The 26,760-nt window shown below is 45.4% G+C and overlaps 1 long non-coding RNA gene across 1 annotated transcript; it reads left to right on the forward strand.

Moving 5' to 3' along the window:
• Positions 1–238: 238 nt before the first annotated feature.
• On the forward strand, positions 239–17,711 carry LOC141567801 (uncharacterized). Its single transcript, XR_012490643.1, has 4 exons — positions 239–358; positions 10,920–11,019; positions 11,611–11,683; positions 17,620–17,711. It is a non-coding gene; the product is annotated as an uncharacterized LOC141567801 (long non-coding RNA).
• The last annotated feature ends 9,049 nt before the right edge of the window (positions 17,712–26,760 follow it).

Here is a 26,760-nt window from a genome sequence, read left to right on the forward strand (position 1 = left end):
CATTTGGCGATGTAGTAAATGTGAATTCCAGATAGGGGAGCAGTGGTTCAGTCTCCAAGTATCTTTCAATGAGGTAGACCTAATAGATGCTTCTTCTATTCTCATTCCACTAGCTGTAGCGCTCAGTCCTTTGAAGACTCATCAAAATACCTTCCTTTTGACCTCATTCGTTATGTGTGTTGCCAATGTTTGTAAATATCTAATGTATAATCCTGGATGCCACACTTTTTCACCATGTAGGCACACAGTAAGAAGACGGCTGTCAGTAAACCAGGAAGAGGCCCTCACCTAGAAGCCATCCGTGCTGGTGCCCCGATCCCAGACTCTGAGCCTAGCTCTCTGGCCTCTTCTAACAAAGGTAAGATTTCATAGAATGAACATAAAGTCTCCATCTTGATTTCAGAGATTTAATGGCAAGAGCCATCCAGACTGAGGAGAGCTAGCTGAGTAGCTGTTTACATGCAAATTCTTTCATCTGAAATGTATTTGCCGGCTCTGTGTTTTAAAAAGAACTGATAGAGGCAGCACTGGTACAGCGCTCTGGGTCTCACCACTGGATACCTAACTCTCCCTTTTCCATTCATTCATTCATTCATTCATTGGATATGCATTGAACACCTACTGTGTGCCAGGCACTGTTCTAGGCACCGGGAATGTAACAATGAACAAAACAGTTGAAATTCCCATCCTCAAGGACCTTACACTCTAGCAAGGGAAGAAAGACAGTAAATTGATAAGTATAATATATAATGTGTCAGATAGTGAGGTTACAGAGCAGGGAAGGGAGACAGAGAGTGTTGGAGGGGCAACTTAAACAGGGTGGCAGGGTTGACCTCTCTGGGCATGTGATACGTGAACATAGCCCTGGGTAAGCCAAGGTGACTTGTAGGAAACAGCATTCCAGGTTGGTTTTATTCTACTGGACTTGCCTTCTTCAACTAGGTAGCCTCCATCAAACTTTGTAAGCGAGGCCGTACTTTTCATCTGGACAGGTATTATGCTGGAGAGAGAGAGAGACATACAGCCTTTCAGAGAGTTTTGGTCCTGTTCTCACAGCTCACTGGTCATGCGATCCTCTGAATGTATAGAAAGAAAGTGGTAATGTTGAGCATATGAGCACAGAGTACAAGGCACTCTGTGTCTGTTTCTCTTTTTAGGAGCCTCTAATACCGCCCCCTCCCTCTCAGATGCAGCTTCACAGATACTAAAACTTATGCAAAGAGTAAGGGCACACGGATTCTTATCAGAATTACTTCCTATTCCCCATGTCATCCATGTTTGTTCAGTTACGCTTGCTTGGGAAGAGGATGGATGTGTGAGAAAAAGTGCGTGGTGTGAGCGGACAGAGGTCGTTAGGAAGGATCCCGCTTAGAAATGTAAGGAAAAAGGACGTGTTTATTCCAAGAGAAGACAACTGTGCTTCTGAGTGGCTTTAAGCTTTGCCTTTCTTCTGGGCGCCCATTAGTCTCAGATTCACTATGGGGACAAAATGTACTGGCCCCAAATCAGCAAAAGATAAGAGGCTTCCTGGCGAGAAATGAACAAAAAAGACAGGAAGCAGCCAGGCGGGCCAGGGAAAGAATCGGAGAAAATGCTGTCCTAGCAGCAGTAAATAAATCATTTGCTAAAAAGGATATTTGGCTAAATTGCCTCCCAGTGTCTATCCCCACCGGGCACTTTTGATCAGAAAATGCAAAGCATCATGAAAAGAGTTTAGAGAGGGGGCTTGTGTTGCCCGGAGAACCTAGAGAGACTTGCAGACGCGGGCTGTGCTACCAGAGGGAAGTCGCACTTGTCCGACTTACCAGCCGTATGACCTTCAGCTGGAAATAAAGCCTGGAGTCTCCCTTTTTTTCATCTGTAACACAGAGACAATAACCTCTGTTTCAGAGAGGGCTAAATCACGGGAGGGTCAGAGCTCAAATCATGCTGGTTCCCTTTGCCTTGTCTTCTGATGTCATGTAAAACGAGCAACAGTGTTGCTTTCATCAGCATGGTCCACGGTATTTTCATGGAAGACCTAGCAGTTACCACAGCTGAGGTTACAGAAGGAGATTACAATAAGAGTGGAAACCCTGAAACTCAGGACTTGGAACCTGGATGTCCAAGACCTGAGTCTCAGGCCTGCCTCCTGAATGGGTTGAACTGGGCCAGCCTGCTCAGATTGTCCCCTCTCTGAATCTGTTCCTTAACCCATGACCTGAGGAAAGAGACAGCCATTTTAAAAGATTAATGTGACTTTTACCTAGTGAACGTAAGTTTGTTTTGTAAACTAGAAAGCCCTTTGTCTAACAGTAATCTGTGTGTCTTCTGTGTTTGATGGGATGGTCAGTCAGGTAAGGCCGCAGGAGGAGACATAGGGGAGGCCCAGGAAAATAAAGCTGATTGTAGGAACGGGGAAGTGGCACATCACCCGGGGCCACGTGGGGAAGGGCCAGTGCAGTCAGGCGGCACAGACAGGTACAAGAGCGAGCGCTTTATTGAAGTTCTTACAGGAAAGGTGAGAAGGGAAGGGCAACCATTTTGTTATTGGCTACTCTGAATAATTTTGGAGGACTATTACCTACACGCATGGTCCCTCTATGCCTGGAACCAGACAGGGTGATTAAGGACGAGGGTTATTGCCTCCTGGGTTGTATGGCCCAGCCAGGGCAGGTAGGACTCTGGAACGGTGCATTTGCATTCCAAAGGCATGCTCCTGGCTGAGCCAGTTGCTCTCTCTAAGAATTGTTGAGGCCCTAGAGGGGTAGTCTCTCCCCAGCCAGAAACGTTATTAAGATGCCAAAACATCATTAAATATAGAAAAAAATAAAAAATAAAAAGTACTGTGTGTGTGTGTGTGTGTGTGTGTGTGTGTGTGTGTGTGTGTCTGGGGTACTGGAAAGTTTGCAAAGAGCATTGGAGACACTCAGAATACCTCTGTGATTTAGGTATGAATATGAGGTTGCCCACTTCATAGATGCAGATCAGATTAAATATGACTTCTATTGACAAAGAATAAAAATTGCAGACTATCCAAAGTCGTCTACCTGGATTGTGTCTCTCAGAGTCACTAAGCTAAATGTTAGGGCTGAAAATTCTTGATGTGGCAGACCTGGAAACAAAAAAAAGAAGAGTTTTAAATCATTTGTAAATCATCCCAAAAATTGTTGATTCCATGATCTTGCCTACCCAGCCCGTCTCCTGCCCAAAGACAAAAGCTAAAGCTTAAGCCCACCCTCCCTACATAACTTCCCTGTTGCTCTGCTTTACCCCCAACATCAGATCTGTACAGTACATTCAGTAAGTACTGGCTGAGCGAATGAAGCATTAGCTGAACACTGAAATCATTCCAGCAGTAGGTTAGCTCCAGCCACCTGTCTATCCAGTATCAAGTCTGGGATATTGAACTAGACACTGGAGGAAACAAAATCCTCACTAGTTTGGTTTTCTAAGAATATCGAAAATGTTCGCATCTGGGGATTCAGTCAAAACACACCAACAAATCCTTTGTCCTATTCTAACTCTGACTCTCTGACTTGGTTTCTTCTCTTTTTGAAATTCGTATTTTAGAAAAAGTTGCTGTTTCCAAAGCCGAGGGCGCAGAGAGCTTATGGAAGAAGTCTGTAAGCTTCAACTTAACCATGTGGCTCCCCTTCTTGAGACTATTTTTCTTTTTTTCTTTTCTCCCCCACCTCTTCCGTACGTCTCCCTTCTCTCACATTAGCTTTTTCTTCTTCCTGTTCTCACTCTGACTCTCACTGGCCTCTGTACATTGGGAATATTTGAGGATCTTAGGATTTCCTAAGGATGAAACCGACTAATTTGTGTGATGGGGCTATCACAGTGTTTGGCACATAGAAAGTAAGAGCTCAAGAAACGGTCTGTCATAATTTCCATCCCGTTGAACACTCACAACAACCTTAGCAGATGAAAAATGACTCACCCGTGGCCGATTAGTAGAATCTAGATCTGGATATAGGCTTCCGGTTTTCCATGTTGGCCCACGTTCCCAAGCTGCAGGGGAAGACAGGAGGAAATGCATTTGCCCAGAAAAGCAGCTGAGAGGAACCAACCCCACCCCATAAAAAGCACTAAGAGAAATTAATCTTATTCGAGCCTCGGAGTAACCCCATGAACTCAATATCAGTATACACATATTACTACCGGAAACTCTGAGGCACAAAGAAGTTTATGAAACTTCGTCAAAGACCCAAAGACTTTAAGTGACAGAAAAGTATCCTAAAACAGGCCTGCCACTTGTCCATTGTTTTCTACATTATGACATTTCATCCCAAGAAGCTAATACACTTAAAAGAATGTGATCATATTTGGAGGCAAGGGAGTTTCTTAGATATTACCTAGTTTAGCTTCCATACACCTATAACTTCTACCTTTTGGCCCGAGCCCACTTTCAGGACCCGGTTCTTACCTTGACCTCTAACAGCTGAGTCCTTCCTCTGGGAGGTGCAGGAACAGTGAAGGTGCCAGGTCCTGAGCCACTGCTCCTCAGGCAGCTGTCACTCAGCCTTCCAGGCCGCCTGTACGGCACCCCTTCATCTTTCCCCCACCTACTGGAGCGTATTTTTGGAGACAGAGCAAGTTGTTTCAACATTGCAATAATTAAAGAGCAATCACCGAAAAAAAGCAAACAAATTAAATCCGAATGCGTGTGGGATGTGGCACATTAGGAGGCAGTTTCTAGTTGGCAGACAAGAATGGGTGTTTAAAGTGGCAAGAATGTGTTTTCCAACCTGCTTCTCTCGGTACCCAAAGGCCTGGGAAGGCTGCCTTTACCCTCTTGCAGGAAATCCCTTGGGACAGAAGCTGGCTTCAAACTTGAATTCATCAACTTAATCGTGCCACACGGCCATGCGATGAGGACAAGTGCAAAAATACCGCTGTGCTCTCAAGAAGTCAGACTCAGTTCAAATATACAAGAGCCATCATGTTCCCCACGGAAAGGAAACTCCAGAATCCAGGAGGAAGGCTCTGACCTTGAAACCTGACTTTACTTCCTGCAAGGCCTTTTTTGATTTGGGTTTATTTATTTTTTATTTTTTTTCACTACGCCATTTGCTATATCTACACTCTTTATATTTATCTGTGAGAAACTGACCAAAATGATTCTAAACCATGATTTAAACTGTGAGTTGCGTATCCTGACAGAGGAGCAACCAAGTAGATGATGATTTGTTAACAAAAAAAGATGGGTTTTCTGTTTATGCTGGTTTCAGGCCTCTAAGTACGTGTCCAACTACTTTGGAAACATGACAATGAAAAGTTAAAAAAAACATGTAATCCCAGAGACACAGAGGGGTGGTAACCAATCCTCTAGTTTCTGGCAGTGACTCCTCCATAACTGAATGCCGACACAGACGTCACACATATCAATACACATGCAAACACATGTGTACGTTCATATCGTCCCAGCTGTCCTTATGACGTGTCGCTGCTGTCTTCATGGGCCTCACAATAACTTGAAAGGAGAGGCAAGTATATTGGCTTTCTTGACTAACAGATCAGGAAACTGAGGCCTGACAAATTGGAATTTGTAGCTATTCCCACAGCTGATTGGAAGCGGGACCCTGGAAAACGTCCAAGTTTCCTGACACACAACCCAGTTTTTCCCCTACTAGACAATAGTGCCTAGATAAATGTTCAGGAGCAGTAATTCATTCGCTCATGGTTTTTTTTGTGTTTTTTTTTTTTCTTTCTTTTTTTAAAAGAAAGAAGTGGTAGCTGTAGCTTGTCTTCTGAAACGGGAGACTTGGAGACACAAACCTTTTCATGGCTAGATGTGCTAGAGATTAAAGAAGTAACTGTCCTTCATAATTCATGCTCAGAAGTGGTGAAAAATAATCCGTTGTTATCTAGAGCAAAGAAAGAGAGTAATTTATGGCCGACCATGAATACTTAATCATTAGGCCCAGTGACGTCGCTCATATTAACGCAGCCAAAATAAATCACCCCTAAGTCCACAGCCGACTTCAACATGGAGTCAGGAGGATAAATCAACAGTCCTGGCATGAAAGAGTCTGCCTGGGAAACAGAATTAGTAATAAGAGATAATCCTCCCCTGTGCCCTTCCCCCGCTCCCAGGCCAACATCCCACCAGCCCAGTAACAGCAGTAACTAGACTGTACATTTTATTTTATTTTATTTATTTATTTATTTATTTATTTATTTTTTATTAAATTTATTGGGGTGACAATTGTTTAGACTGTACATTTTAGAACCAGCAATTCAACTTCCATAGAAATTCTCAACACATTAATTACTCCTAAAAGGCCCCAGGTTGTCTTTCTGTTCATTTCCCAGTGGGTAAATTCACTACTGGGCGACAAATTGAGTAAAACTTCATTAGTTGAGACTGCCCTTCATTAGTTGAGTCTGAGTTAGTGAAAAGTGCAAATCCCACGTGAAAATCAAGGAAAGGTGTTGCTTGTGCTTCGAGAACACAGGGTAATTGGAAGTAGACTGAGTCACTGTGAATACAAGTACTTGAAAGCAACAGGGGAGAAAAAAATATTATCTGTTCTTACCTAAAAATTATTTCTCTATAGTGTTTCTTAGCTCTGTTTTAATAAAAGGATAATAGTTTTATTTATAATCAGCATAGCAATTATTTGCCACTGGTAATTAGATAACTTAGAAATAAAAAAAAAAAACAAAAACTGCAAATGTTTCTCTTTCACATTCACTTCTAAAGTCTTTTAATGCTGTGTCTCCTGTTTAACAATGTTCTGTGTCTTGGATAACCTTTAGGCCAGTCTTTTCCCAAATTAATTCTTACTCTGTAAGTACACTGAATTTCATGTGATCACATACTGCGTATGTCTCCTCTCTGTCGGCCTTTCTTTCCCCAGTCCACACTAACTCTCTCATCATTGGATTAAGCCCTGTGATCTTGCCACGGTTGCTTCCTCTAAAGATTTGTTAAAACATATTTAATGTCTGTTCATCCCAAAAGATCCCTTTTTCCTAACCTATTGAGCTATATATAATGCTTACTCTTTCTAAGTGAGTAAAGTGGCAGTTGTTGCCTTTTCTTTCAACATGCTTTATCCAAACATATCCCATGTTGTAAGGTGGCAGGGAGAGGACTTCACTCTTCAGAGCCTCCATTTATGCCCTAGTCTGCACACCTGGGTGGCAGTATCTCTACTCGGAACATAACGAGAGCTTCAGGAGACTATTGGGTCCCCTTCCCCAAGACCATGCAATCCTCAGTCGATCAGGCAAACGTCCATGGACCAGCTTGCACAGACCATGGGCACACGGGAAGCAGTTCATCAGAACACCCACACCTCAGAACAACCTCTGAGCAAGTACTTCCTCCTCCCGAGTCGGGATTCAGATCCAAGGCCCTCTGAATCTGAACTCAAGGTCTCTCTCCTTCCAGGGAGAGAAAGATTTAACTCACAGAAGGTCCATCAGAAACCCAATCCAATTTCATCCTCGTTGGAAATTTTTTCTGAAATGCATCATACAACCTCTGCTGCTGAGGAAATAAAGAATGGAGAACAGAAGTGGCCCTCTTTGCAGGCTGAGGAGCCAACTAGTGTTAAGGACTCATTACCTGAGGCAGTGGAAGGAGAAAGTACAGGAGACTGAGCAGACACAGGCTGGCCCAAGAGAAAACATGACAATGGTTGCTTTAAAAGAAATCTCTGCAATCAGCTTCCTATGTTTTAACTTCCCTTCCTTATGGTATATGGTAAACTTCTGCCAAAATGAATGGAGGTCTTACTGAGTATTCTATAATAGAGATCAGTTCCTTTAAATAAGGAAGAGTGAGAAGACAAAGTGGTATGTGACTAAGAACATAGACTGAAATAAAACAGTTTTGATTTCAAAATATGTGTCAACTACTTTCTAGACAAAAGGTCTTTGGCTTGTGCCTTCTCAGTGAAAATTTGAGATAATAACACAATCTGTATAATGTTGGGTAGATTAAGAGAAATAATGCATAGAAAGTGTCTCCCTTTCCATCTGACATGGAGTTTATGCTTAGAATAGATGAACAAATTATTCTTTCCTTCTTTTTATTTCTCTGCATCTAAAAAAATCGTGTCAATAGATCAAGATTCAAGTCTTATGTCTGACAAGGATAGTGACATATTAGCATTGTCATTCGGGACAGCCATCCTTATGCGGGAAAAAACAAAACAAATATATATATATATGAAAAATACCTACTACCATAAGGGATTGAACATATATAGAGTGCCTAGGGTACTGCCTGGCAGACAATTGTCTCTCTTTTTGACTTAAACAAATAATGTTAGTAAATTATTTTCATTTTGGGGACCTCTGTTTTCTTACACTTCTTTGTTCTACAAATTCTCGAACGTCTTCTATATGACAATGCTGGGAATACAGCCACAAGCAGATGGAAAAAGTTCACGGCCTTGTGAAGTTCATTCTAGTGGGAGAAGCCATAAGAAGTAAGCATGTGGTCAAAATCACACGAGACAATGATTTCAGCTGCGAATAAAGTAAAAAGGAAGCTGTGAAAGGACTCAAATGTGGAGTCGCGTTGCTGGAGGACACTTCTGACCTGGCACTGTACCCTCCACTGGAATTTGGACCCCAGGCCATGTGGGTGTTCTCTGCCCACACTGACTTTCTACATGCCCTGGATTCAGGGTACAGGACACTTTTCTGACCTGCACAGGGAGAGGTAGCAAGCTGTCCTGAAAAGAGCTCACGCTCTGGTGGCAGAAGTCCAGGGTCTCGTTTTGCTCTGTTTTCTCTGAGCAGCAGGGTATGAAGCCACAACCACCCTTCTGAGCCTCGGTTCTCTTGTCTGTTTGGCAAATAGTTTTGAAATCCCAGGTTTACGTACAGTTTTTTTCTTGTGCTCCCACCACTTACCCTCCATCAGTTAGTTAGCTACAGAAGTGCTTCTTGAAGTCTGTGTTTAAGAATCCCCCAGGAAGCTTGTTAAAATGCAGGTTCTGATTCTGTAGGTCTGGGGTGGAGTCTGAGATTCTGTGGCTGATAAGCCTTTGGATGACGCCAGGCTGCTGTCCCATAGACCAAGCCTGGAACCCAGAGCCAACTCGGCTCCGTGAGTATTACCTAAATGAAGGGAGGACGGCACAGCGAACAAAGGCCTGGGGAGGTGGGGACCAAGCTTTTCCTGTGGAGTTGAAACTGAAGAGTGAGTTTTCCAACCCTCCACCCTAGCTCAGAACATGATTCCTTCTTCTGATTGGGGGATCAGGGGAGAGACAGTTGAGAAGTGAGTGATGATAGTGGAAAGTGAAACCCAGGAGGAGGCAGACCTGAGATACCTGGGGAAAGAGGCTGAGCCCGAGTATGTAGACACTTCAGCCTCCTCATGTAGGTACCATCTATGCCCGCACCCGGGAGCTGCATGGGCACTGAGTCTTCCTCCGGTGACTGGACATCATGGTACAAGGAGCTATTGGAAGTGATGGAGTGATGGTGATGTTGGTTGTAGTGAGGGTGGTAGCCATGGTGGTGGTAACGGTGGTGGTGGTGATAATGATGGTGGTTGGTTGTGGTGGTGATGGTGACGGTAATGCCAACAGTGGTGGTGGCTGTGATAGGGAGGGGAATGGGGGTGTTGGTGGCGGTGGTGGTGGTGGTGAAAGCAGTAACAATGGTAGCAGTGATGGTGGTAGTGGTGGAGAGGATGGTGGGGCTGATGGTGACAGTAATGCCAACAGTGGTGGTGGCTGTGATAGGGAGGGGAATGGGGGTGTTGGTGGCGGTGGTGGTGGTGGTGAAAGCAGTGACAATGGTAGCAGTAATGATGGTAGTGGTGGAGAGGATGGTGGTACTGATGGTGGTGGTGGTGGTGGAGGCAGAGATAGTATTTATTTATGGAAAGAGTGTGGCAGGGAAAGCCTCTGAACCATCCTTGGACAGCCCTTACAAGAACCCACATAGATCCCCATTCAGCCAGAACGTAATAAATCACACCTCAGTCGCACCCATAAAATGGGGGAAATGAGCCCTAACTCATAGGTTTGTTTTGTACATTATGTGAGCTCACAGCTAATGCAGAGCTTGAAGGAATAAGAGACTGCATACATTTTATCATCATACATCTATATGCCCAAATCATGGAGATTCTATGCGTATGTATCTCACCCATATTTGCCTAGAAATAGTAACCTCTTTGCCTCCAACTCTTCGAAGTAAAAGCTCCTGAGTGCAGATTCCCTGACATTGATTTTTTTCCACAGGAGGTATTTTTGGTCCACAGCCCTCAGCTCAGCCCAGGCCACTGCCTACTCCTCCCGCTCCCATGGCTCAGTCTGCTTAAATTTCAGGTCCTATTATTCTTCCTAGTAGGAAAAGAAAAAAGAAAATAAAAAACTCTCTTCAAAGTGTCCTCAATAATTGTTCAGTGAACAAGAGGTGTGAGGAATTAACTATAACACTCTATAGCTTGCCTTTCCAGAATGAGAGACAAAGAAAAAGAAGAAAGAAAAAGAATAGAAAAGCAATTTTTTTAAAAAAGCACAAGCTTATTTCAAATGGAACTTTTTTCATTAAAAGCTCTTGATACAGTCCCCCGAAGGATGTAAATGTTTCAGATTAAAGCCATGAAGAATGGCACTATCTTGTGGCAGCTCCCACTGGATTTGGGGGTAGCTGTGAGCTCCTAAAGCTAATAAGCTGTTTCTTCAGAGGCAGCGGTTGACGATCGAACTTGCCGTCATCGTCCACTGAAATGACAACTCCTGCTTCAATGTCACTGATGTTAAAATCAGAGAAGGAACAAGACGTCTGGTGGCGTGTTCTCCATTCTGGAGAGGAGGCTGTCTGGACACGCTTCCATCTCCCATCGGATCTCCCAATTATGTTCTCAGATACAGTTTTGTCACTCTTTCTTTCTTCTATTCATCCATCTAGCTCAGCATTTTATTTTCCTTTGACGTGCATCTAATGTGTTGCAGGTACTTTGGACATCTTAAATTGTTGCCAGAAGAGAACAGAATATCTCAGGTATCCACTCCAGATGGAAGAGCCAAGCAATTTCCATACTCCGCTGAAAACGTGAGTCACACTGTTTAGTGAGGACAGAACGGTTACACTGAAGCGACAGATATATTCCCCAAAGTTGTTCAGCATGTATCTGCCTACTTCTAACTTGGTAGAACCCAGTCACGTTCCCAGCACAACCATCAGGGCGCCTGGACAACAGAGAGGGTACATGAGTATTCGGTGAGCACTGACAGTCTTGCCACACATGGTCCACGAGTCTGATCCTAACCTTTCCATCATACTCAGAATGTATAACCATAGTCCCCCCCTTGGCACCCTCTGTGTGACCTATGAGTGCACACAGGTCTCCACGAGAATGTGGACACACCAGACCACTCACATTTGACATCAACATTTTTGAGAGGGGGCAGAGCAAAGTGGTCCAGAGCTGGCCTGAGATTCCCTCCTACACCCCCTACTTGTAATTACTTAACCTTGAGCAAGGCTCTTGACTTCTTTAAGCATTGTTTTTGTCCTCCATGCGTGGCAAGACTCATACCTCCTCATAAGGTCGTTGTGAAGAGTAAGTGAGGTCACATAAGTCAGTGGCTCAGCAAGAGTGTCACACAGAAAGCTAACAACATGTATTGTTACCTGGGACAGGTTTCCACTCTTCGACAGCCATCTCACCCACCTGTCTCAACAGACCGAGAGTCAATAGACACCCAAGGCAAAGGTATGTTCTGTCATTGCTCCTGTTGTTGACAAAATGACATACTTGCTTTGTATGTGTCAGTCAGTTTGCAACAGTGAGCTTTTATTCTCAGGCCCATGGGTCAGTGGGATGGTTGGAAATGCTGTGCTGTAAATGTGTTCCTTCTGGGGTCCAGCCTGAAGGAATAGCAGCTACATCTTCTCATGGGGGATGGAAGCACAAGAAGGGGAAACAGAAACCTGCAATATTCCTTATAGTCTAGGCTTGGAACTGGCACTCTGTCCATCCACCCACATCTCAAAGGCCCAGGCAAGTCACGATGGGGTGTGGGGAACAGCCTCCACCCCTTCTGGATGGAAGTGAAAGGTCTTAAGGCAAAGGATGCAGGAAGGGGAGAAAAATAAGAGAAAATAATGCAATCTGCCACACCCTATCATCTACTTCACCCCAAATTCCTTTTAAAAATCATTTCCAAATTTGGGGAATAATTAAATGTAAAAGCTGGAAATAATTTTACCTAAAACCACAATTTATAGATAAGGAATTGAAGGCCCAGAGAAGGCATTGGCTTACCCAGTGATGCAGAGCCAGTGCGCGGTCGAAAATGCCAGCTCTGACTGTGAAAGTGACTGGCCTCGGGAGGGATGGGATGATTGAAAGCCGTGCTGTGATCCCTGAGTCCATCTACTTGGTGATCGAACTCACAGTACAAATTTTCCACAGACGTCTTATTTTCCCTACGTTACAAGCAGGCAGGGAATCAAATATGGGAACAAATTATTTGAAATCTACTTGATTTTTTTTTAATGAGAAACCGTATTCAAATTGTATTTACTAGTTTGCGTCGTTTGGATTACCTTAAAGGTGTATCTTAAATGTACAGAAGAATGTATTTAGTCAACACTTAAAAATGAAGTGAAACATGAGAAAATGCCGTGAAGGGACTTCTGGGGGTGGGGGGCGGGGAGGCAATGACCAGAAGAGATGGAAAATGCTTTTTCCATGAACATTACAATTTGCAGGCATTTAATTGTGGCTTGATTTTGCTGATTGCAATTAGAACCCTTCCTCTGTTGGGGGGATATCATGTCAGAATCCTAATCTAGGTTAAGTAGACACTGTCTTTAATAAGTCTGACGAAAAGCAAGACTTGTCACTCCCCACACTATAGAGGTAAGTGCTGGGGGCAGGGGTTCTGCTGTGTAAGTTCCTTGAGGAGAAAGCCAACTCTCTCAGTCAGCATCCTTCAATTAACGAATCTTCCCCATTAGACAAATGGAGAGACTGAGACCCAGAAAGGCTAAATGACTAGAATCCAGGTCATTGGAGCCCAGTGCTCTTTCCTTTGTTGAACAAACGTAGATCGGGATTTCCCTGTGCCAAGCAGTTCACTTGTCCCTAGGAAGAAAAAATAAGCCAGAAGTCCCTGCACTCAAAGAGCTGATGGCCTAAAGGAATGATAGACAGATAGGTTTTATATACATGTACATGTATATATACACACACATACATACATATGTACATATATTATTATAAATGTTACATATATGTATCATATATCATATGTATTATTAAGGTATATTAATGCTCTTGCCACCAATGTGTCTATCACAAGGCATGATGTTGTGTACACTCCAGCTACACTGCGTATGCTGAGCACAGGAGTCTTATGTCTAGATAGGGCCACATATGCCATCATGCACCAACATGTGCCAACATACGCCAACACATGCTAACATATGCCAACATGCACCAAAATTCGCCAACAAAAGGCATGTTCATAGCAGCTTTGTTCATACTGTGTTTCCCCGAAAATAAGACCTAGCCGGACCATCAGCTCTAATGAGTCTTTTGGAGCAAAAATTAACATAAGACCTGGTATTATATTATATCATATCATATCATATCATATTTACTATTATATTATAAGACCCAGTCTTATATTAAAATAAAACTGGGTCTTACATTAATTTTTGCTCCAAAAGATGCATTAGAGCTGATGGTCTGGCTAGGTCTTATTTTCAGGGAAACATGGTAGTACCTAGGAATGAAAAACTGCCCACATATCCATGAGCTGAAAATATGTCAATAAATGGTGGCATATCCGCGGAACACGATACAACCATGAGAGTGAACAAATTGCAGCACACACAGCAGCGTAGATGAATATCTCACACTGCTGAGCGAAGGAAGCCCGACACTGAAGGGTACACACTGCATGATGCCATCAAATGAAGAACAGAAGCGGGGAAAATCAGCCGCTACTGTGAGAAGTCAGGACAATAATTACCAGAGGGTGGAGGCAGCAGGAGAGGATGGAAAGAAAGTATTAGGGGGCTTGGTTTCTTGATCTGGCGGTGCTAGTGACATGGGTGATTTTAGCTGAAATTTTATTAGGCTGCACACATATGATGTGTGTTCTTCTCTGTGCAGAGAGTGTACATTACACTGAAGGAACTGATAGCACCGTCCCCTTCATCTCTGTAACATTCTCTGATTCGCTTTTTGTCCTGGCATAGCCAGACCAGGATTGCTATAATATCCCACAGTATCCTGGGTTAATAGCGCAAGTAGACATTTTTATTCCCATAACAAATCAGCAGGCTGATAAACAAATGTATTATTGAATGTGTATGTGTCTGTTTTTCTGGATCTTTTATTTTTCCCTCCTTTAGCATAAAGACCAACACACCTTGGTCTTAACATTCTGCTCCAAAGAAAGCCCATTCCATTCCGATTAGCTGCAATCCAGAATGAATCTTTCCAGTGAATGAAAATGAGGCAAGCTTTTATGGGCCTATTACCCAAGGGCATCCAGTGGTATTTTTCTTCTCCATATATGACCTTAAAAATGTTTTGTAGTTTGTCAAGGATATCATTTTCACCCAGTCAGGCTGCAGGGGCAGCTAATTAAGGGGTGTTTAATGACATTTGTTCCTTAAAGGAGGCCTGATTAAATGTACCATGTAATTTTTTACCAAATCAAGCAATTCGCCCAATTTTCAAATGTGCTTAATAAGCCGGGCCCAAGGCATTGCAGCCTGCCAGCTGTGTGACTGATGTGGCACAGGCTGGAAGGGTCTCACACTGCCTTATGATGCCTGGCCTCCAGAGCTTCATCCAGGCTACCCCTCCACCTGGAACCTTCTTTTCCACTCCCCTCACCTATGCCCATCTGACTCAGTCTAGACAGTCAATCGGAAGTCCTACTTTCTTCTTGGATGTTTTTCCAGTTGAGGCCACATCTGCTCTCCTCTCCCCAAACTCCCGTAACTCCTGCTACGTATATGCCCCTTATCTTTGAACATGTGCCCACACCCCAAATCATTTGCTCCCCTTACCCGATTAAATTATAGCTAATGTGAGTTCAGAAATCATTTTAGTGCATCTTCTGAGCCTCAGAGCTCTACACAGTCCTAAGGACACAGAACAGCTCGAATTTGGGGAAAGCAAGGCCAATAAGTTACAAGGAAATGCAGATGTAATAGTCCTGCCACTCAGGGGCTGCATAGCAGTGGGCAGTTAATTATTAATTTTCATCTCTAAGCTTGAGGTCCTTCGCCTGTAAAACAAAATACATATAATAAATATATATTTACTTATTCATATTTATATGTGTATCTATTATATACATATACCGGGGGTGCCAAAAAAATGTATCCAAGTGGACACGTTGGTCAACGTTGCTCAAGCAGTAGTTCGCCGTCATCAGAAGTGTCTGGATGCTGATGGGAACCACTTTGAGCACCTCTTGTAATTGCAGAAGTCAAACATGACTTGCATTTATCTTTTGTTATTGGTATATATTGAGTAGTACAATTTTAATAGTTTTTTCCTTTCTTAAAATGTGTACACATTTTTTGGCACCCTCTGTGTATAGGATACATATGTCTATCTCCCTTGTGTGATTCTAGTGGAAATTAGATAAGAAAATGCAGTGGTTTTCAACGTCTGGTTTGCCAAAGAATTACCGGAGTGATTGTTAAAATGAAAAACTCTGGGCCATTCTTTTTCCCCCTCAGAAATTCTGAGTAGGTCTGGAAAAACGCCCAGGAATCTGTACCTTCACAGCGTCTCTCACCCCACACATGACACTAGTGCACGTGTTTCAAGGTTTCAGCCTTTGAGAAACACTGAGATGCAAAATAATAATAATTACTATTATTACTGTAAAGCTAAATGATGTTGAAGTTTAAAGTGGCCTCATTAAACAGCTCTTCCACTCTCCACCCAATTTAAGAACAAATTAAGAGATAAATAAGCAATAAAACGGATAGAAGTCACAATGGCAGCTTTATTTTTTAACAAAAGCTGATCACAGATGGTGTGGCTTGATCTGGGAGCAAGTGGACTCGTGAACACTGACGTCTGGGCTCAGACCTTTCCTGCTTTGCCACTTAGATCGGGCTCTTGATGCACAGAATGCTTCTATGCACTTCACACAGGCAGGCCCCATCTCCCAGTTCTGTCTTTGGCCAGGATTTGCTGTTGGCTCCTATCAACTCATATTAATATGTGTGTACCCTTCATGTGCTGATTAAGCCTTAGAAATACAGTAGAGCAAAGTCCTTCCTTGGAGTGGTCAGAGTCCAGCAGGGTTCAGAGAAACGAGTCTGTTCACAGGGATACAACGGACGAAGGGCTATGGTACTGGAGGACACAAGCCCACGTGACCCCTGCACTCTGTCAGTCCAAGCCCTGGGAGCCTCTGTCCACTTTTCTCAGAATTCAGGCGTACGGTGCAGCTGAGGGCCCCGTCCCAGGCCTGTCCTGCTCTTTGCATCCACCTTCCCTCTCCCTTTACCCACCCTAAGATTACATGCCCTCCTCCAGGCCTGCCTTCTCTGTTTCACATGTAAGGAGCACACGTGAGGCAGGAGCTAAAGTCTTTAAAAATAATAACTCCTAATTTTTGTATGATGAACAAGAGATGAGGAAACTGTCCCCACCTAACAGTGGGAAAGTGATACCCCCACAGCCCAAAGGCATTCTGCTGCCTCCTCAGCAAAGCTCAGCCAAGGCCCATCTCTGCAGGGACCCCCCTGAGCTCTGGGACCTCGCCTTCCTTCCCCCCTCAGATGGAGGGAGGGGCCTGGAAAAGCCCTTTCCTGTATCATGCAATGAAGAGGCAAGATAGGATATGGGGGCATGGTTAAGGGGGACCCTGAGCCGCCCTAACCCACAGGAGGCTGGAATTTCCCACTCACTCACTCCTCTAAGCCTCAGTTTACCCACTTTCAAAGCAGGACCCATAGAAATTCTCCCTGTGGGACTGGCTATGCGGTCATGTATGATAACTCAGATATAACCGTTATACCACATGGGCTTTTAAACTGTGAGTTGTGCACGAGGCGTGTACCTCACTCTTTCTAAAGGACAGAGGAGGAGTGGGTGTGCCAAGGGAGCTGGGGTAGGGGTCTGAAGTGGCTCAGGGGCTCCTAACAGAAATCAAAAGATGGGGTGGCTGCTTAGCTCAGTTGGTTAGAGCGCGATGCTCTTAACAAGGGTGCCGGTTCATCCCCACATGGGCCACTGTGAGATGCGCCCTCCACAACTAGACTGAAACAACTACTTGACTTGGAGCTGATGGGTCCTGGAAAAACATACTTAAAAAAAATAAAGAAAGGAAAGAAAGAAAGGAAGGAAGGAGGGAGGGAGGGAGGGAGGGAGGGAGGGAGGGAGAGAGAGAGAGAGAGAGAGAGAGAGAGAGAGAGAGAGAGAGAGAAAGAAAGAAAAAGACTTCCAAGAGCCCTGCATCCCTGGATGCAAAATAAAAGCCACCTAAGCAAGAAGAGGTGCACAATTCAGTGTTTTAAAAAAAACATCAACCAAACAAACCGCCCCCCTTTTTCATACTTTTGTTCTTTTTATTCCTGAGTCTTTGTTCCATACCTCACTCACCTCAAATCTCTCTCCCTCACTCATGATCTGCTTCAATCACCACGTTCCCCGAGAAGTGCCCTTACAGAAGCTGCCGTTGGCTTCCTGATTGGAACACAGAGAGGCAAACTTGGAGAGTTACCCAGGACACGGCAGGGGAGGACACCGGAGGTGAGCACTTTCTCTGGGGGGAGGGCTTCCCTGTGAAATGACAGCTGAGTGGGTGGTTGGCACATGACTCAGCATTACCCAGGGTAAGGGAGACCCAGGGGCACTCACCAGCCTGCTGTGTTTGTGACAAGCTTCCTAGGAGATGCCAAACATACTTGTGACAAGTAGCAGTCAGTGAGTCAGGAGCTATTTATTGAGCACCTACTATGCTCCAAGCCCTGGGTTCACAAAAGGAGTTGAACACATGAGCCTGCAGCAATTGGCAAAGAGCAGGTATGGGGACCTAAGTGACAGGTTCAGGGCACGCCAGCCATTGGGGGGCAGGAATTAGGAGGGGGAGGAAATGTGGAGACATGCCTGGACCAGAGCATAGAGGCCTGATCAGCAAGCTTGTTTCCAAAGGGAACTCAGCCCCTGTAAATACTGAAAGGTCAAGGTCGCACCACTCCGGATGGCAGAACTGGAACTAGAAGTCAGGCGGCCCAGCTCCCAGTCCGGGGCTTACAGCACAGCACACGATGACTTCCTCAGTCATTTCTTTCCGTCTTGGCAAATAAGAGTAATAATAACAACAGCCATTAATGTTTATGAGCCCTCACTCTGTGCCAGGTAGTATGATAAGCACTTCACATGTTTTTATTTCCAGCAACAACCCAATAAAATAGGTAATTATCTCCCATTTCACAGATGAGTCTCTGAGGCGCAGACAGCTTAAATAACTCTGTCATGGCTACGCAGTTAGTAAAAAGCAGTGATGAGACTCAAACCCCAGCATCATGGCTCCAGAACTCATGAGCTTACTGCCTCCACTCTCTGGGCATGTTAAGCCCTGTAGAAGACTTTAGGTTTTAAGAGAGAATGACAGGTTCCTCGGCCAAGGAGCCCCAAGGGGCAGGTTGCACAGTGATGTGTGCCCACACTCAGGGGCTCAGCTGCCTCCTTTGCCTCCATCTTGACCACACCCACCAGTTGCGTGATCTTGAGTGGGTTACATCGCCTCACCATGCCTCCTTTTCCTGATGTACGGAAAGGGAAAATAAACTTATCCCCCCTATAGGGTTGCTGTGACGATGAGCTAATATATGAAACAGTCTTTGAAATAGCTCCAGCTTTATTATTATTTTGAAATTGAAAGTGTAGTCTCAACTCCCATGGGCTGTAGAAAATTTGATAGAGTTTTCTCTATCCATTTAAAATAATTTCTCTACATTTTAAATAATGCAGACTGGTTTACAATAAGATAGTCATTGATCTGGATGGATGTAACTCATATATAACGGAATAATAATGTAGGACTCAGGAGAACTGGATTTTTTCATCCCAATCCTGCCTCTAGCCAGCCAGGTGGATTTGAAGCAAGTTTCTTCAACGCTCCTTGCTGCATTCTCTTTAACTTTAAAATAGAGGTAATGATAATGACCTTGACACTTCTGGTAAGGATTAGAACAAAGATAATGTAGTCTTTTTTTTTCAGTACTTCACCCAGTTGAAAAAAATGTGTATATTCTTTACTCAACAAGCGTGCTAAGAACATTCAATAGAGAAAAAATAGACTTTTCAACAAGAGCTGAGCCATCACTTGGATACTGTTTTGCAGAAGGAAGTTTTGGATACTGACATGCAAAAGGAAGGTGGGCTCTCATCTCAACATCATATACATAAATTAACTCAAAATGGATCAAAGCATTAGCTGTCGTGGCTAAAACTATAAAAATCTTAGAAGAAAACATACGTATAAATCTTCAGAACCTTAGATTAGGCAACCGTTTCTTAGCTAAGACACCAAAATCACAAGAAACCAAAGGAAAAATAGATAAATTATACTTCATCCACATTAAACATTTTTATGCGTCAAAGGACATGTCACATCACTACCATGTCTTTTTTGTAGTGAGAACATGTAAGGTATTTTTTATGCACTGGTTGAACCTTCATGGTTCTCACGCTGATATTCTCACACCGGCGCCAGAGCCTAGTGACAGAGGCCAGCGAGCGTTGCGTGGAGTGGGCGAGGCTCTTCCACCCGTGTGACGTGTGGTCCATGTGCCGAGGGCCCCGCCGCCCACCCCTCCTGCCTCTCGTCTTCCCCTCTGCCGCTCCGTCTCAACACATGTGCAGTAGGTCTGGAGGGGTTCTTGGGTCTGGGACTCAAGGCTTCCACAGCCTTCAAACGGATCCTTCGAGAGGGGCTAGGTACATATGGGGAGCATTAATTCTGGCCCAGTGCTCCAAGGACCAAGCTTTGGCCTCCAGGAAGCGTGAAAAGGCTTCCTCAGAGTCCACGTGTGTTTGCCTAACTCTGGGGTGTTTACAATTAGGAAGGTTCCTGACCCGCAGATATAGATAAACGCCACTTTCTTCCCTTTCAGAGGTATATTGGCCTCCAACTGCCTTACTCCTTACAGTATCCTCCATTGGTTGAACACTCAGGTTGCCAAGAGCAGATTCTTCCCCAGGACTCAACACCCCACCATCTAGCGTGAAATGGCAGGTGACAAAGGCTGAGGTGCTGCTGGAAGAAGCAAAGGTAGTGCCGGGAATGAAAAGATGGATTGCAATGGACAGGTAGAGGGGAAACCTACCACAAAGGGGATATTTGAGCTGAGACTTTCACTAGCTAAGAGAGGAAAGAAGGGGAGTCCAGAGAGCGGGTTCTATTGAGAGTAGTCCCTCGGGTGGGACAGTAGGAAAAATCCTCATGGAACAGAGCATAGCTCATTGTGAGTAAGTGCAGGTTTCAAAGGGAGAGGAGTGGAGAGACTAGTGGCTGATGGAGTTTTTTGTTTTATTTTTTAATTGAGATACAATGGACACATGACATGTGAGTTTAAAGTGCACAATGCGTCGATTTGATGCATTTACATGTTGCAATATGATTGCCCTTGTGTCTTAGCGAACACCTCCATCGGGTCACATAATTATCATTTCTTTTTGGTGGTGAGCACATTTAAGAGCCAGTCTCTTAGCCACTTAAAAGTATATAGTACAATATTACTGACTAGTCACGATGCGTGCGTTAGGTCTCGAGAACTTACTCGTCTTCTAACTGCATATTTGTAACCTTCGACCAACATCTCCCCAACTCCCCCACCCCCCAACTCCCGGTAACCACCGATCTTCTCTTGGTTTCTATGAGTCTGGCTTTTTAAGATTCCACGTAAGTGATACCATATGGTATTTGTCTATCTGACTCATCTCACTCCGTATAATGCCCTCATGGTCCATCTAAGCTGTCACACATGGCAAGAGTTCCTTCTTTCTCATGGCTGAATAATAGTGTGTGTGTGTGTGTGTGTGTGTGTGTGTGTGTGTGTGTGTCCCATATCTTATTTATCCATTCATCCATTGATGGCCACTTAGGTTGTTTCCATATCTTGGCCATTGTGAATAATGCTGTAAAATACATGGGAATGAGTGATATCGTTTGAAAGATAAGGGGCCATTGCTGCTAGGCATTCAGTTAGAGATGCCTCGGGCCTCCATTCAGGGAGTTTTGGGGTGAGAGTTACATGGCAAGGTACATACTTCCTCAATGATAATCACCATAGTGGAGAAGGGAAGATGGGGTGAAGACTGAGACCCATCAAGCAGCCACCATGAGCACAGTCAATAGGAAATGGAATCAAAGGCATTTCGAGGGTGTGGACAAACACAGGTGGATTCTAAACCCATTGTGGCCATATGCACGTGGGTGGCGTCCTTGACTCTGCTACTTGCCAGCTGTGTGACCCTAGGACTGTCATTTTTACTCTCTGCTCAGTCGTAACTGGTGGATCCAGTCACATGGTGGGTGTCATGGTTAAATGAGAGAGTGGAAGCCTACATCTTTCCTTTAATTGAGGTAAAAGTCACATAATATACAAGTCACCATTTAAAGTATACATTTCAATGGCTTTTAGTATATGTACAGTGTTGCACAGCCATCGACGCTATCTAATCCCAGAACATTCTCATCACCCCAAAATGAAACCTCGTATCCATTAGTACCCATCACTTCCTATTTCTGCTCCCCCCTCCAAGCGCCTGGCAACCACTGATTTGTTTTGTTTCTGTGAATTGGCCTATTGTGGGCATTTCACTTACGTGTAATCATACAACATGCGGCCTTTGGTGTCTGGCTTCTTTCACTGCACACGTTTTCAAGGTTCATCCACATTTTAGCATGTCGCAAGACCTCATCCTTTTTTATGTCTGAATAAGAGTCCGCACTATGGGTCTACCACCACTTTTGTTTATTCATTCAGTGATCGGCGGGCATTTTCGGTTGTTTCCATTTTGAGCTATTAGGGGTAATGCTGCTGTGAACAATTGGGTGCACGTTTTTGTGGCCATGCTTGTTTTTAAGCACAAAAGCCCTCATTCATTTCACTTCATTATTTACGGAGCTCCTTTCAGGGGCCAGCAGTTGTGCTGGGTTCTGAGGTTAGAACCATCCACAGGACAAGAACAGTGCCTCTCCTTTGGGAGCACACGATCTAGTGGGGAAGAGCAGCAGTGAATGAGGGAGCAAAGAAATAAACACGATAACTTCAGAGAGTGCCAAGTCTTGGGGGTGGAAACAGGGCAGTGATAAAGCAGAGCAGCTGGTGGGGGAGGAGAAGCGAGACCTTGGGCAGGGGATCAATGGATCTGTCAGGATCCTCTGGAGAAAAAGAACCAGCAGGGTGTGTGTGTGTGTGTGTGTGTGTGTGTGTGTGTAGCTTTATGTTAAGGCGTTCACTTCTGTAATTGTGAAGGCTGGCAAGTTCAAAACCTGCCATTAGTGCCGGCAGTTCCAGGGAAGAGCAGTGCTGCCAGTGAAGTCTGTCTGAAGGTCGTCTGCTGACAAAAGCCCTTCCTGCTCAGGGGAGATTAGTCTTTGCTCTATAAAGGCCTTCAACTGATTGGATGAGGCCCACCCACACTAGAGAGGGTCATCTGCTTTGCCCACAATCCACCGATTTAAGTGTTGACTCATCCATAGACAACACTCTCACAGAAACAGCCAGGGTCATGTTTGACGACATGTCTGGGCACCATGGCCCAGCCACATTGGCACATAAAGTTAACGGTCACAATCAAGGAAGGTGACATTGAGGAGAAGTTGATTCTGGCCGTGATGTGTGAATGAGCAGGAGTCCTCCGTGCAAAAACCCAGGGGGACAAGAACTCCCAGCAGAAGGAACAGCACATGCAAAAGTCTTAGGGGCAAAGTGTACAGAGGTAGCTGGGAGTTGGGGGAATAAAAGAGGCGATGTCAGAGAGGTGAGCAAGGCAGAGCAAATGGAAGGACTTTCTGTTTAAAGGGAGAAGGCCGTTTTCTGCCTGTGGTGCCCTTCTCCACAGCCCACCACATCAGGCTACCAAGGCAGAAAGCCACGTGCTGGTAGGGGAGTGGGCTGGAAATACATCTCTGGGCATCTGCACAAAAAGACAAAAGGAAATCATCAGAGCTTTTGAAAGAAAACACAGGGAAGGTAACATCTCACATAAATATCCCTCTTGGTTCTTTTCCGTGCTTCCAGAAACAGATAAATTTCCTTCTAAATTGTCCTGCTGAGCCTGCCATTATTATCAGCCTTAGGAAGGCTGCGTCTGGGCCAGCTGCGATGCGGGCTGCCTTCTGTAATTCTCACGCATCTCGGCTTAGACAGTGCGAAGGCCAGCGGAAGCTTGATTTCCCCACAGATCCCAGCGGCAGTCCCATTGCCTTGATTGCTTCTGATCAAGGCAAACTGAGAAAAGTGAAGCAGACACATCTGTTCTCTTCCTGTCTCTTGAAGCCAGCAAAACCTGCAGTCAGTGTGGTCACTCAAAACCAACACAGAGTACACTCCAGATACAGGAAGCCCCAACAGCAGAATTGTGAATTAGAAGGTGGTTCCATCCTCTATTAAGAAGGAAGACCACAGGCTGGCTATAGTCAGAGGCAGCTGCTGATGTGTCTCAATCACGAATGTCTATCTTGAGAAGTGGCCCTGCTTCCCAACCTTGTGGCGCGGAGGGACAGAGGTCGTTAGAGCCTGTGATGTGAGAGTGAGCAAGAGCCCTCCATGCCCAAACCCAGGGGAGAACACTGCAAACAGAAGGAGCAGCAAGTTCAAAAGCCTGGGGGAGCGAAGTGAACAAGGTTAGCTAGGTGTTGGGGGGTAAAAGAGGTGATGGCAGGGAGGTGAGCAGGGCCACTTGTCTGTTCACACCTCGGACGAGTACAGATCAATACAGGTCGGAATTAGAGAGCCCTCTGCACGGTCCCCTCTTCCCTGAGCTGCCTCGGACCCTCCTCCTGGGCTTCCTGGTGCTTTCTGGCCCTCTCTACCCGTCCCCCCACACTGCCGTCAGAGCTGTACGTCCTCTCCAGCCTTCTCTCTCTGCAGATCCCATGTCAAACATCAGATGGAGCCTGGGGGGCTACTTTGACTTTTTTTTAGTAAATCACATTCTCTGTCACCTCTGCACGGTTGTTCCTTTTACCTGCAACATTCCCACTTCTCTGCCCCTGTGATAAGTGCATCAGTGAGCTAATTCCTATCCTCCCCTCAGTTTTCAGCTTTGGGAAACCTCCCCGACCACCCTGTCTGAATTAGGTGGCACTTCTCCAAAGTCCCATGATGCCCCATTGCAAACACACGTCCCAGGAAGTTGTCACCTTCCTGTTGTGTCTCCCAATGTGCTGTGACTATCACCCCTCCACTGATCCCCAGGGCCTAGGAGGGCCCCTTGACATTCCTTTTTCAATGAATGAGTGAGTGACTAGCACAGTGTTAGTCTCTGGTTATAGAACAGTGGAAGCCAGTACCTCCCAGAAGCTCACGGACAAATGGGAAGCAATAAGAAACAGCCAGAAATAGCAATGCCACCAGAGTGGGAACGTGGTGGGAAGAGGGGAGGTTATCTAGTCCCTGCCAGAGGCTCATGAGGCTTCTAGGAGCAGCCAATGCCTGAACTGAGTCTTGAAAGATGAGCAGAAGTAAGCAAGGTTGAGGAAGGGCAGGCGGGGGTGCAGCACAGGCAACGGGGTGAGTCAAAGGCAGAGGGAGCCCCAGCGCCCTGGTGTTAGTGGGAAGTCAATTCTATACAAACAGAGCTTCATGTACGTGCGAGTGTCGGGTGATGAGGCTGGTGTGGTCAGTCCACAGAGGTCAGCACTGGAAACACAGATCTGACGGCCATTCGTTTGTGATGGAGGATAAATGCAGGAGAAGAGGCGTACGTCCACCCAGGACACGTGGCAGGAAGGACAGACTCAGAGGAACATGGATATTTATTTAATTAAGGGGCAGATTGGGGAACGGAGGGGGAAGGACAGACAAAGGAGAGAGAGAAGGGCCAATCAGAGCAAAGGACCACAACAAGGGGAGGGCTCTGACATGGCAGTCAAGGGCAAAGGAAGTAGCAGGAAGAAATGGGTGTGGTTTACCTTGTCACCTGCTGCAGAGAAGCTGAGACTCAGGTATCAGTGAATTGCAGGGCTGGGCTGACGGGAATCAGCCTGTCAGCCCTCAGTGCTTTAAGGAGGAGATGGGAGGCGAGGAAAAGGATCCAGGGAGAATTCGCCTCTCATTCAAGGGCCACCCTGGAGAAGGACAGGAGGGAGACTGAAAAACTAACAGCAGAACCTGAAAAATGTAAACAGGGGCAAGAGAGAATGTTGTTTCAGAGGTGGACATGCTCGGCCATCTTTGCAGGCTAAAAGGAAAAGGTCAGAAGGGAGCAAAAGGTCACGGACTTGGGAGGAAGTGATTGGGGAGTGATCATGAGACCTTGCAGAGCAGGCTGGGGTCAGGCCCACAGGAAGAGGCTGGATTTGTGCAGGAGGAAAGTGATGGGCTCAGAGATAGGACACCTGTGGAAGTGGACGTAGGTAAGGGGCTTAGTAGGAAATGGGATCGTTCGCGGCTCAAGCCTGGATACTCACAGCTAAGGCTGACTTGGCTGCCAGTCTCCAAAGTGTCCTCCCAGCGTGCAGCGGACTCGGCGAGGTCGGAGCGTTCTGTGACCCTTGAAGCTCTCTTTTGCCGTGACCGTGTGAAATCCACGTCTGTGAGGCTCGGACATGCCTGCAGAAATGCCGACCTTTTAAATGTATGCAGGGAAATGAAGAACATTTCATAAAGGCAGACCGTCTTAATTTTTTTAAGGGAAAAAGCAAGACACGTTGGATGAGTCAAAGTGAGAGTTGATAGGCTCTTCTCCGTGTCCAAATTTAAGCCCAGGTAGGTCTGGGCTCATTATAGCAGGCCAAACCTGGTAACACTGACGCTTTTGCAAATCAGACCACGTCAACGCGCAGCCATTCCATTTGGTGCTGCCTAGGGGGCCCCAACAGCCCAGGCCTTTCTGGCCCTGGGCCTTCCCCATACTGTGCCCCCTGTTGTAAATGTCCTTCTTCCTGAGGACCCCACTCCTGCTGAGGACCCCTGCTGCCTGACTAACCCCTACTCCTGCGTTCAGGCAGCGTCCATGCATTGCTTCCCAGGAAGATTTCCTCAAGCTCTGCACTAATCCACAGCCACATAACGGTAGTACCCCACACTTAAAGTCTTAAAGCTATACACACGCATTAGCTTACATTCCCTGTAGGTCAGGAGCCCAGTTCAGCGGTGTCTCTACAAAGCTGCACTTGAAGCGTCGGCCAGGGCTTAGTTCTCGTCCCAACCATTCATTCATCATTCAGGTGGTTACCAGCAGAACCTACTTCCGTGCAGACTGTCAAACTGAAGGCCTCGGTTTCTTGCTGGCTGTTGGCTTGAGATTGTCCATCATTTCTCACCCCATGGGCCCCTCCGCAGGGCAGTTCTCACGACCATTATTTCATCAGAGCCAGCAAGGGAGAGTCAGGGAGCAAGATGGGCATTACACTCATATCATGTGATCAAGTGCCATCAGTCATCTTTCCTGTTTTCCATTGCACAGAGGAAGTTACGGGTCCTTTACAGGGAGGTGATTACACACGGACATGCACACCAGAAGGTGAGGATAATTGGGGGCCATCTCAGAGTGTACCTACCTCAGCCAACAGGACTAAATGACTCTCTGTTTATGTGTCTCTCTCCCCCAATAATTAG

The sequence above is a fragment of the Rhinolophus sinicus genome, linkage group LG12, assembly GCF_036562045.2.
Source record: "Rhinolophus sinicus isolate RSC01 linkage group LG12, ASM3656204v1, whole genome shotgun sequence".
In the NCBI taxonomy this organism is placed as follows: domain Eukaryota; kingdom Metazoa; phylum Chordata; class Mammalia; order Chiroptera; family Rhinolophidae; genus Rhinolophus; species Rhinolophus sinicus.